The following is a 10,461-nucleotide window of genomic DNA, read 5'->3' as shown; positions in this document are numbered from 1 at the left end:
GGATTGAGAAGTCCACTGGCAGGGTTGTGGTGGTGCAGGTTTGTGAAGCTATAAACACTCTCATCTACCCACTACTGGTTGCCATCATCAAAGTTTCAGAAATCATAGCTGGATTCCAGATAATAGGGTTTCCAAACTATTCAGGGGCCATTGATGAAAAGAAGTGAGTGAGTACATCAGTTGAAAACATTATGATTCACTCATTCTTCAGGGCTCAGGGGATCACAAAGGCAGGCTCATGAGCACTAATGTTGGACACACAGGAAAAGTACATGATGCCAGGGTGCTGAGGTGGTCAGGATTGTACTTGAACAGTGTGAAAGGGACTTTATTCCCCAGAAATTATGTGGTTCTGTATAGCGTCTCCATACCTGTGATTATTCTGGGGGACTCCACATACCTGCATCTACCCTGGCTAATGAAACCCCACCACAACACCAATGACTTGGCAAAATAGGAATTTAACTTCAAACTAAGCAGATGCAGTACGGTAGTGGAGTGTGCCTTTGGATGGATGAAAGATTGTTGGTGATGTCTATGTATCCTGTTGGCTGTCAGTGTGGACAACCCCATCTGCATTACTGTGATGTGATGTGCTGTGCCCTTCATAACATTTGTGAGACTAAGGCAAATATATTAGGAGAGAATGAACATAGGACAGGATTGGATTGCAAAACCTTTACAGATAGTCTTATAGTGAACATTCATATTGATGCTGGTTTCTAGTGGGATAGGGAAATCAGGGATTCTGATAAATGAAGTGAGGTAGCTACCTTTTATGGACACCCCGCCACCCAGTTAGCTATAAAGTCCCTCTTGATGGCTGTTCTCTGCTTTCTTTACCTGTAAAGGGTTAACAAAGTCCCCCAGGTAAAGAAAAGGGCACCTGACCAAAAATCCAATGGGAAGGCTAGAGCTTTTTAAAATTAGGAAAGAAGCTTTCCCTTTGTGTCGGTGGTTGTTCTCTGGAGAGCAGAGACACAGAGCAGCAATGCTGTAAGAAGCTTTAAGTCAGGTATGATCATAAATCATCAGATCATACCTAGAACTACTTATCTGGAACTCCCAAAGGTGTAAGTAGATCAGGCATGTTTAGACAGATACAATTAGGGTTATTTCTGTTTATTTCTTATGGCTAATGGACTCTTCCATGCTAACTCCAGATGCTTTTGTTTACTTGTAACCTTTAGCTGAACCCCTCAAGAAAGTTATTTTGGGTGCTTAATTTTTGGAATTTGGTCATTTAAAATCTAGCAAAAACCTAAGTTCCAGATGTATTTTCTTTTTTGTTTTGTTTTTAAGAACAGGATTGAATTTTTGGTGTCCTAAGAGGTTTGTGCATGTTGTTTGATTAGCTGGTAGCAACAGTTAATTTCCTTTGTTTTCTTTCTCAGCTCTTCCCCAGAGTGGGGGGTAAAAGGGCTTGAGGATACCCCACAGGGAGGAATACCCAAGTACTCCTTCCTTGGTCCAAGGGTTTTGGTTTTTTTTTTTTGTATTTGGGTGATGGTGGCAGGATTTACCAAGCTAAGGTCAGAGAAAAGCTGTAATTTTGGGAGTTTAATACTAGCCTGGAGTGGCAAGTATTAATTTTTAAAATCCTTGCAGGCCTCCACTTTCTGCACTCGAAGTGCCAGAGTGGGGATTCAGCCTTGACAGGGATATACCTTGGAACATCAGACAGACATGGTGTTCTCTCAGCTTGGTCCCAAACAAAGCTCTAGACCACATCCAGATGCTGTAAATACACAAGGGGGAAACATTGTGTTTCAATGCCCAATTTAGTTCCACTCCTGCTGATGGTCATTAGCTGGTCTTTTAGGTAATGACTCACTGGGTAATTGGGACAGAAGCCTCTGCAGGCATAACGACTCTTGGTTTGTGATTGTTCTGTGGAGGGTGTTTACCAGTTAAATTGCAGTTATTGTTCTTTTGCTTTGTGTTACCCTTCACAGCTGTTAGCCAGACCATGGTTTAGGAAGAATTATTCAGTTTTTGAAGGATCTTGAAAAATGTTGATGAAGGGATCGGGCAGGGTTTTTGCAAGTGGTTTCACTTATCGGCTATTAATGGAGAGTACCCCCATGGTTCTCAGTGATCATGGTGTTTGGGGGTGGGGGGTGGAGCTGAGGAGAGGCTGTTGGGCTGTTCAGTATGTGATAGCACAATTATTTTGTTTTCATGTTCTCTGTTTTGTCAGAGGCACAGGGAAGTTTATCCACACTCAACTTTATTAACTCAGGAAAAAAAGTAATCTGTTTTGTCAGTGCATGTTGCACTTTCAGCATATTTCCAGCTTATTTATTCACATATACTTAAATGGGGAGTTGGGGTTGGGAGGAATATGGAAGATCTTGCGCTGGGGACTTATGCAACTTAAGACACTGATTTGTGGAGCCTAAAGCCAAAGGGTAGACTAAAGTTGCCACATTATCTGGGTTTTACCTGGACAATCCAGTTTTTTGGCTTCTGTGTCTGGGTGCCATTTAAGGTTGCCAGGTGTCCAGTTTTTGACTGGAAAGTCAGGTCGTAAAGGGCAACGCTTTTTGGCACCTGAACAAAAAGTCTGGTTACCACAGGGTAGGGAGAAGAGCGGGTCATTAACCCGTGCCAGATCCTGCTCAGCCAGGGCCGCCTCCAATCTGCAGGCAGGCTCTTTGAGATGATCCAGAGAGCAAAAGGGAGATGGGGGATAGAGGAGCGAGTGACGGGGGGGGAGGGCTTGTGGAAAGAGGTGAAGAAGGGGCGGGGTCTTGGGGAAGAGGAGGAGTAGGGGCAGGACCATGGGTGGGGGAGGAAGAGGAGCAGGAGTGGGGACTTGGGGATCCAGTTACCCTTGGCAACCATAGGGAAGATAAAAATAAAAGTTTTTATCCTCTGACAAGGGTGGGGGTTGGATCCTCTGCCTCAGCAGCTTGCTGGACTGCAGATGCAGGAGGATGAGGAGCTGAAGGGTACGGAAGAGATGCCAGTTCCTGAACACTGGCAGTGACTATTGCAGCAGATGGGACCCAAATCCTTTCCACCACCACATGTACCAGGGACTGCTACAAGGAATGCTCCCAGTCCCTTGGGGCAAACTCACATTCCTTGCACTGTGTATCCTGCTCCAGGAACCAGATCTTTACTGACTCTTGCCTCTGAAAATGTTCCTCTCTCTGAGCAGTGCATTCCTCCCTTCTCCTCATAAATCAAACTGCTCCTGGCTCCTCTTGTGGATGTCAATGAGCAGGTCCCCAGTGACATCCTCCATCTACCCCTACTGTCCCTGGGCTGCTGCTTCTGGCTCACAGGCAGAATGAGCTCTCCCTCCTCAGCAAAATTCCTTCCAGTTGACTCACAAGAGCAGCATTGCTCTTTTTCATTCCTTTCAAAGCAGATAAGAAATCACCATCGTAACACAACTGTGCTGTTGAAGGCCACAATATCAATACTTTTCAGTTTTTCAGGAATGTGATTATTCCATCCTTCTTTCTGAGACAACTTTTGCAGCCACCCAGAAAGAAGCACTCACTGAAAATGGTAGGTAACATCAACTAATTGTTTTTAAAAATTCAGTTTTTAAAAATTCAATGGACCAGAGGGCTGGAGCTGGGGAGGCAGGGACTCCTTAATGGTTCCTAATTTTGTCTTTTAAGTTGGAGAACATAGCCATTTTGAAAACACCACACTGGAAAAGGGAGGTGGCTTTCCAGTCCTGTGGTGGGGATCCGACAATCTATGCCAGAGAGATGTTTGTGTTACTTGTTACCCCACTACATATTGCTGAATGGAGGGGTTTGTTGAACCATGAAGGAGGACCAAACACATTTGCACTGATGTTGAGCCTTAAGAATCATCTCTAGTTTCTGCTGCACCAGAAATTTGCAGACAAATGCTTACGGGAATGGGAGGCTATCCGTATGGAAATAGACTATATTCTAAGCTAGTTGACAGAACCTGCAAGAAGGGGAAGAAGCGAGCCACTGCAAATGCCCACCCATCCCCAAACCAGTCCCTGCAGCATCAGGAAATCCTGACTCTTCATCAAGAAAAGAGCAGAGAAAGTAACAGGAAAAGAAAGAGTCACACAGCAACTGTACTTTGTTCCATTAACTTACAAGCCACTTGGCAAAGGGAAACGGCATGGCATTCAAATAGCTGCCAGAGTGGATTCCTCATCTGTCCCCCTTTATCCTGGCTTGTGTAGCATGGCTTAAAGTGGGGACACCCTTGTCATAAATATAAAGGGAAGGGTAATCACCTTTCTGTATACAGTGCTATAAAATTCCTTCTGGCCAGAGACAACATCCTGTTACCTGTAAAGGGTTAAGAAGCTCAGGTAACCTGGTTGGCACTTGACTGAAGGGACCAATAAGGGGGACAAGATACTTTCAAATCTGGGGTGGGGGGAAGGCTTTTGTTCTGTGCTCTTTGTTTATAGGGTTGTTCTCTCTTGGGACTGAGAGAGGCCAGTCAGAAATACATCTTCTCCAACCCATCCTAATCCAAGTCTCCAGTATTGCAACCAGTATAGGTAAGCCAGGCAAGGCAGATTAGTTTATCTTTTGTTTTATGTAAATTTTCCCTGTGTTAAGAGGGAGATTTATTCCTGTTTTCTGTAACTTTAAGGTTTTGCCCAGAGGGGGATCCTCTGTGTTTTGAATCTGAATACCCTGTAAAGTATTTTCCATCCTGATTTTACAGAGATGATTTTTACTTTTTTTTTTAATAAAATCCTTCTTTTAAGAACCTAACTGATTTTTCCATTATTCCAAAATCCAGGGGTTTGGGTCTTTAATGATTTTGTAATCAATTGGTTAAGATACTATTCTCAAGCCTCCCCAGGAAAGGAGGTGTGTAGGGCTTGCGGGGGGATATTTTTTGGGGAAGATGTCTCCAAGTGGTCTCTTTCCCTGTTCTTTGTTTAAAACGATTGGTGGTGGCAGCATACAGTTCAAGGACAAGGCAAAGTTTGTACCTTGGGGAAGTTTTTAACCTAAGCTGGTAAGAATAAGCTTAGGGGGTCTTTCATGTGGGTCCCCACATCTGTACCCTAGAGTTCAGAGCGGAGAAGGAACTCTAACAACCCTGGACACCAAGGACTGGGAATGATTTAAAACATTTGTACTGTGAAGGGGACCACTGTTATGTTCCTCAGAGAAGCAAATGTTCCCTTCCTTCTTCTCAGATGTAACTGGCCTTATAATAAACCCATCTCCCCACTTCCAGAAGTCTCCCATTTGTAATGGGGGAAGGAGGGTTCTGTAGTGAAAGGAGCCAAATCTTGAAAGGACCTGAAAGCATCTGTAACACTGGAGAACCGTTACTCTTGTAAATGTCCTGCCTCCCAACCAAAATCTTTCCACCCACTCCCCGCCATCAGCCAAGAAAAGCACAGATGCGGGGCACTATGATAGTCTGTTCTTTGACTTCTGTCAAAAGCTTTATAGTGGTTCATGGTAATTCAATAAAATGGTGAATTACAATTGTGTCTCGGTTGGGGATCATTTGCGAGAGGGAGACCAGTCTTTTAGCCAGCTCCAGAGAAAGAGAGAGGGGATGTTTCCGGGATGGGTGGCATGTTAACTAAGCAACCTTGGGTTCCAGTTCCTGCAGTGTCTTCTCCTCTGGCTCCTCAGGAGGGGCTTGCTGAGCCAGTTCCTCCAAGTAGAGGTTCAGAATAACTTGCTCCTCTTCCTCTACATCTTCTAGGGCCTCTTTCTCTGTGGTCCCTGATGCTTCTTCTCACTGGCCCTTATCTGCATCCTTTTGGATGATGAGCCTGGCGGATTTAAGGAGGGGTCTTGTGTCACATCAGGTTAGATACTGGGAGCCCAGGAGAGGACCCGCTCCAGTTCCCTGAAGAAAGTTAATGTTAGAGGACCTTTCCCAGAGTCACTGCTGGAGTCTTTTGCACTTGGTACTGGAGCTTAAGGTGCTTGATCCATTTCTAGCACTGGGCCAGAGTATGGTGAATGACTGCCTGTGCCAGTCTCTCCAGAACTGCCCAGTAAGCTGGATGTGCCTGGTTCTGTGGAAGAAATCACAGAGGACAGTGAACTCTGACCACACATTTATCAGGGCCTGGGTGTGCTCGGCTGGCCAGGCAGCTGCTCTCGGAGCACTTTCCATGTTCATGTGTGGTGGTGAAAACAGTGCAGCAGAAAATTGTTTGAATTGGTCTACACAGCTCACTACTACTACTGGTGAAAATGAGGGGACAGGGACCTTTATATCATTGAGCAAGAGTCAGGTAGGAAAGAGCTCAGTGCATTCTGGGGATGGGACTGGAGGACTATTGATCTCAGGACATGGAACACATCACTTACCTCCATCTACACTGCAAAATGGCACAGGTAGGGGGTCATGCCACAGCCTGAGACGTGTTCATACCCACACTCTCAGGTTTACTATTGTTCTTTCCCCCCACCTTCCCACCCCCGTAGGATTTTTTGTGTGTAGGCACCATGTAGATGTAGCCTGAGAAAGGAAAGTGTTTTCTTAGATTACATGCCACAAACCAAACAGACAAACAACTATTATTTCTATTACTTAGATGGCTTAAGGGCTTAGATATTCTGACTGCCATTGGGACCCCATTGTGCTAGGCACTATATAACCACCTAGCATGAGACAGTCTCTGTCCCAGATAGCTTACACTCTAAAGAGCAGAACAGAGAGATGGTATGAGAATGGAAGTATTAGTATCCCTATTTTATAAATGGGGAACTGAGGTGTAGATAGATTAGGTGACTTGCCCCAGATCATACAGGAAGTCTGTCACAGTGTTGAGAAATGAACCAAATCTCTTGAGTCCCACTCCAGTACCTTAACTACAAGACCTCTCAAGAAAGATTTGGAGGTTTACATTCCTAAATAAATTACATAGGAGAACCGCCATGACAATTGGCACTAACTGCAACCTTTTTGACATTCTCAGAAATGCTTTAAAACTAGCCTGACATCTCCCAGTTACAGATGATCCTCTATGGGTCAAAGTTGAACTATGTCAACAGTAGCTACCTCAAGAATCTTGGCTTAAAAACATAGGAATGACCATGCCAGTCCAGGCCAATAGTAACCTGGCCTGTCCCAGATGTTTCAGAGGAACATGCAACTGTGGTGGTAGACTTTTATACATGTCCTGGAGACAAATAGAACCATTCAATCAGCACCTTTTCATGGGCACTCCAATTCTCTCTTTAAAAAGGGGGGGGGGGAGAGAGAGAGAGCATTTTATTTCCAAGAAATGCACAGATGGTCTTTCCCTTGAGTGGTATATAAATTCCCTATCCTGAAGATGGGGGTCTAAGCTACACCAGTTTCATTGTTTCTAATACTTGCCATCCCTGCATAACTCTTTACATTTGAAAGCTACAAAAAACAACCTTGTTTTCTTACTTTTTAAGACAAAAACCTGTATGACAGAGCTGGCTGAAAAGAGTCATCCTTCAGCATGACAGTGTAATAGGGTCTTTTCATCTCAAACAAACAACTTCTCCTATAGAACTGCTGTGAATTCATAATAACTCTGCTGTACAAGTGTATAGTCCTTTCAATTCTGCATGTCACTGCTGAGCAATGGATCTTTCAGTGTTGGGATTCAGAAAGTAGCTTGTAGATACAATTGTCCAATAAATGTGATGCTTTCATTTCTGTAAGACCCCTTGCTGAGATTTTAATTAAAATCTATCGTTGTTTCAAAAAAATCAATCATTGTTTCAAAACAAGCTGGATGGCCTGACAGTCATTATATATATATATATATAAATAATATAATATATATATAATATAATATGTATAAAGTATATTCAATATATAAATAATATAATAAATAACATATATAAGTGTGTGTTATTTATTATATTATTTATATATTATATATTTATTATATATATTGAATTATTAACAGTAAATTCATTAAATTAGTTCAGTCAAACGCACAATACATAAAATATATAGTATAGCTGAACAGCAAGACTCTTATACAAAGTGTCTGATCCAAAGCTCATTAGTCAAAGTCTACATACATAGTCAATGGGAGTTTTGCCGTTGATTCCAATGGGATTTATATCAAGCTGCAAATGAAGAGCTGATATTCATGTGATAATTGCAGAAACACTTGATAAATTAAGCTATCACGCAGCTTTGACATCCTACCTGCCTTCCTGTATTATTAATTATTCATTATTATTATTTATTATTTGTGTTAAAATAGTTCCTAGGAGCTCCAGTCATGGACTACAACCCCATTATTCAGGTTCTGTACAAATAAGGAACAAAAATATAGTCCCTGCCCCAAGGAGTTTGTAATCTAAGTATACAGTAAGAGATAACTGATGGATACATTCCCATCAATGGAATAATACAAGGAAACCATGAGACAATATTGGTCAGCATAGTAGACTATGGTCTCAGCACACCAGCAGTGTAACCATTGTTAAAGTTTTTTGTAGGCCTCACAGCACAGGACAGGTTTAAAGAGGGATTATTTGAATGTTTCACTGAGTAGTTTCAGGCCACAATTCAGGCAAGTGATTATGCAATTAAGGTATCAAACAGCTGCCATTTTTAAGAAGAGACCTTCCACAGAAATATTTTCTGGCTTTCTAGCCAAATATGGAATTGCTCTTCCCCTCAGCTAGAAAAGAATTACCCCAGCCTGAGGCCCAGGATAAAAAAAGATTCAGCCCTTCACCAGTGAAAACAAAAAAATTCAATAGCTATAAATACTGTTCTCTCATGCCCATGTAGAGGCAGAAGCAGGATCTTTATATCATCAGGAAAGAGGAGGTTGTCAGTTTCCTGACTGAACCTAGAATTCACCACTAGCCCTGTAAGGCACTAGATTTGAACCTGAAAGGGACCATTATGATCATTTAGTCTGAACTATGTTCTTTAAAACTGTAATGTTCTCAGATAGGATATTTCCAGATAGGTCAGGTCTTTTTAAAAGGTGTTTCAAAGTTATTAGTTCAGTGGTCAGAGTAGCAGCCGTGTTAGTCTGTATTCGCAAAAAAGAAAAGGAGTACTTGTGGCACCTTAGAGACTAACAAATGTATTTGAGCATAAGCTTTCATGAGCTACAGCTCACCGGAATGCATCCGATGAAGTGAGCTGTAGCTGACGAAAACTTATGCTCAAATAAATTTGTTAGTCTCTAAGGTGCCACAAGTACTCCTTTTCTTTTTAGTTCAGTGGTGTTTTTGTTTGTTTGTTTTTCTTCTCCCAAGCCCTTGGTCTTGTGGTAGCCAAAGGATCTGGCTTTATAGGAAAGTGGTGCTTTGAAATAATCCTAAAATATTGTTTGGTTTTTTTCCTGAGATCTTCCCTCCAAGTACCCATCAGGCTTTGCTCGACCCAAGAGATTGTGAGATCTGAAGAGACTCTGAAGTGGTATTCAACTGGTAGCTCTGTGTGTTCCATATAAAGAGGGAAACAAGAAAACAGCACTAAGAGTCAACCAACAATGAAACAAAGTTACCTGCTGGCTGTTTATTTCTGGTACGACAACCTGACAAGTGAAATAAAGAACATTTCCTGCAGGTTTATAACATGTAGCTGACAGTTACAATGTACAGTTTATCTACAGTTGGCTGAGAATTTTATGCCGTCTCTTATCCTCTTGAAAATGTCCAAAATAGAGTTTTTCTGAAACAACCAAGTTTCCCTCTGAGGTTCTGGAAGACCAAGAGTTTTGACAGATTTCAGTTTTAAAATTAAAAAAAGAAAAGGAGTACTTGTGGCACCTTAGAGACTAACAAATTTATTAGAGCATAAGCTTTCGTGAGCTACAGCTCACTTATGCTCTAATAAATTTGTTAGTCTCTAAGGTGCCACAAGTACTCCTTTTCTTTTTGCAAATACAGACTAACACGGCTGCTACTCTGAAACCAGTTTTAAGATTGTAACACAAAGACGTTAAGTCAGTGCCATTTACCCCTTTTTTATTACAATATTACTTGCAAAAAGAAAAGGAGTACTTGTGGCACCTTAGAGACTAACAAATTTATTAGAGCATAAGCTTTCGTGAGCTACAGCTCACTTCATCGGATGCATTTGGTGGAAAAAACAGAGGATAAATCTCTCCTCTGTTTTTTCCACCAAATGCATCCGATGAAGTGAGCTGTAGCTCACGAAAGCTTATGCTCTAATAAATTTGTTAGTCTCTAAGGTGCCACAAGTACTCCTTTTCTTTTTGCGAATACAGACTAACACGGCTGCTACTCTGAAACCTGTAATATTACTTGCCACGCAGATTGTGCCATTATGTGATATTCTGATGGATTTTGTCAAAAGGAGAGTTGTCTCATATGTGCAACTATGAAAGATGGTGATATAATTTACTCTGTGACCTTTTCCATGGAAATACTGTAGTAAAAGATGGTTGTTATACAGACAGGCTGAATATTTCTATATGGTGCGTGTGTTAAAATGAAACATTAAGTCCTAGATCCTGCAAAGTCTTATGTACATGCT

At 42.0% G+C, this 10,461-nt stretch overlaps 1 long non-coding RNA gene across 1 annotated transcript; it reads left to right on the top strand.

The window, feature by feature from the left end:
- The first annotated feature begins 622 nt into the window (after positions 1-622).
- Positions 623-9,735, top strand: LOC122459747. Its single transcript, XR_006280623.1, has 3 exons — positions 623-870; positions 8,776-8,778; positions 9,694-9,735. It is a non-coding gene; the product is annotated as an uncharacterized LOC122459747 (long non-coding RNA).
- The last annotated feature ends 726 nt before the right edge of the window (positions 9,736-10,461 follow it).

This window comes from Dermochelys coriacea, chromosome 4 (genome assembly GCF_009764565.3).
Source record: "Dermochelys coriacea isolate rDerCor1 chromosome 4, rDerCor1.pri.v4, whole genome shotgun sequence".
Classification (NCBI taxonomy): domain Eukaryota; kingdom Metazoa; phylum Chordata; order Testudines; family Dermochelyidae; genus Dermochelys; species Dermochelys coriacea.
Note: the sequence above shows the minus strand (reverse complement) of the source record. Positions and strands in the feature narration are given on the sequence as shown.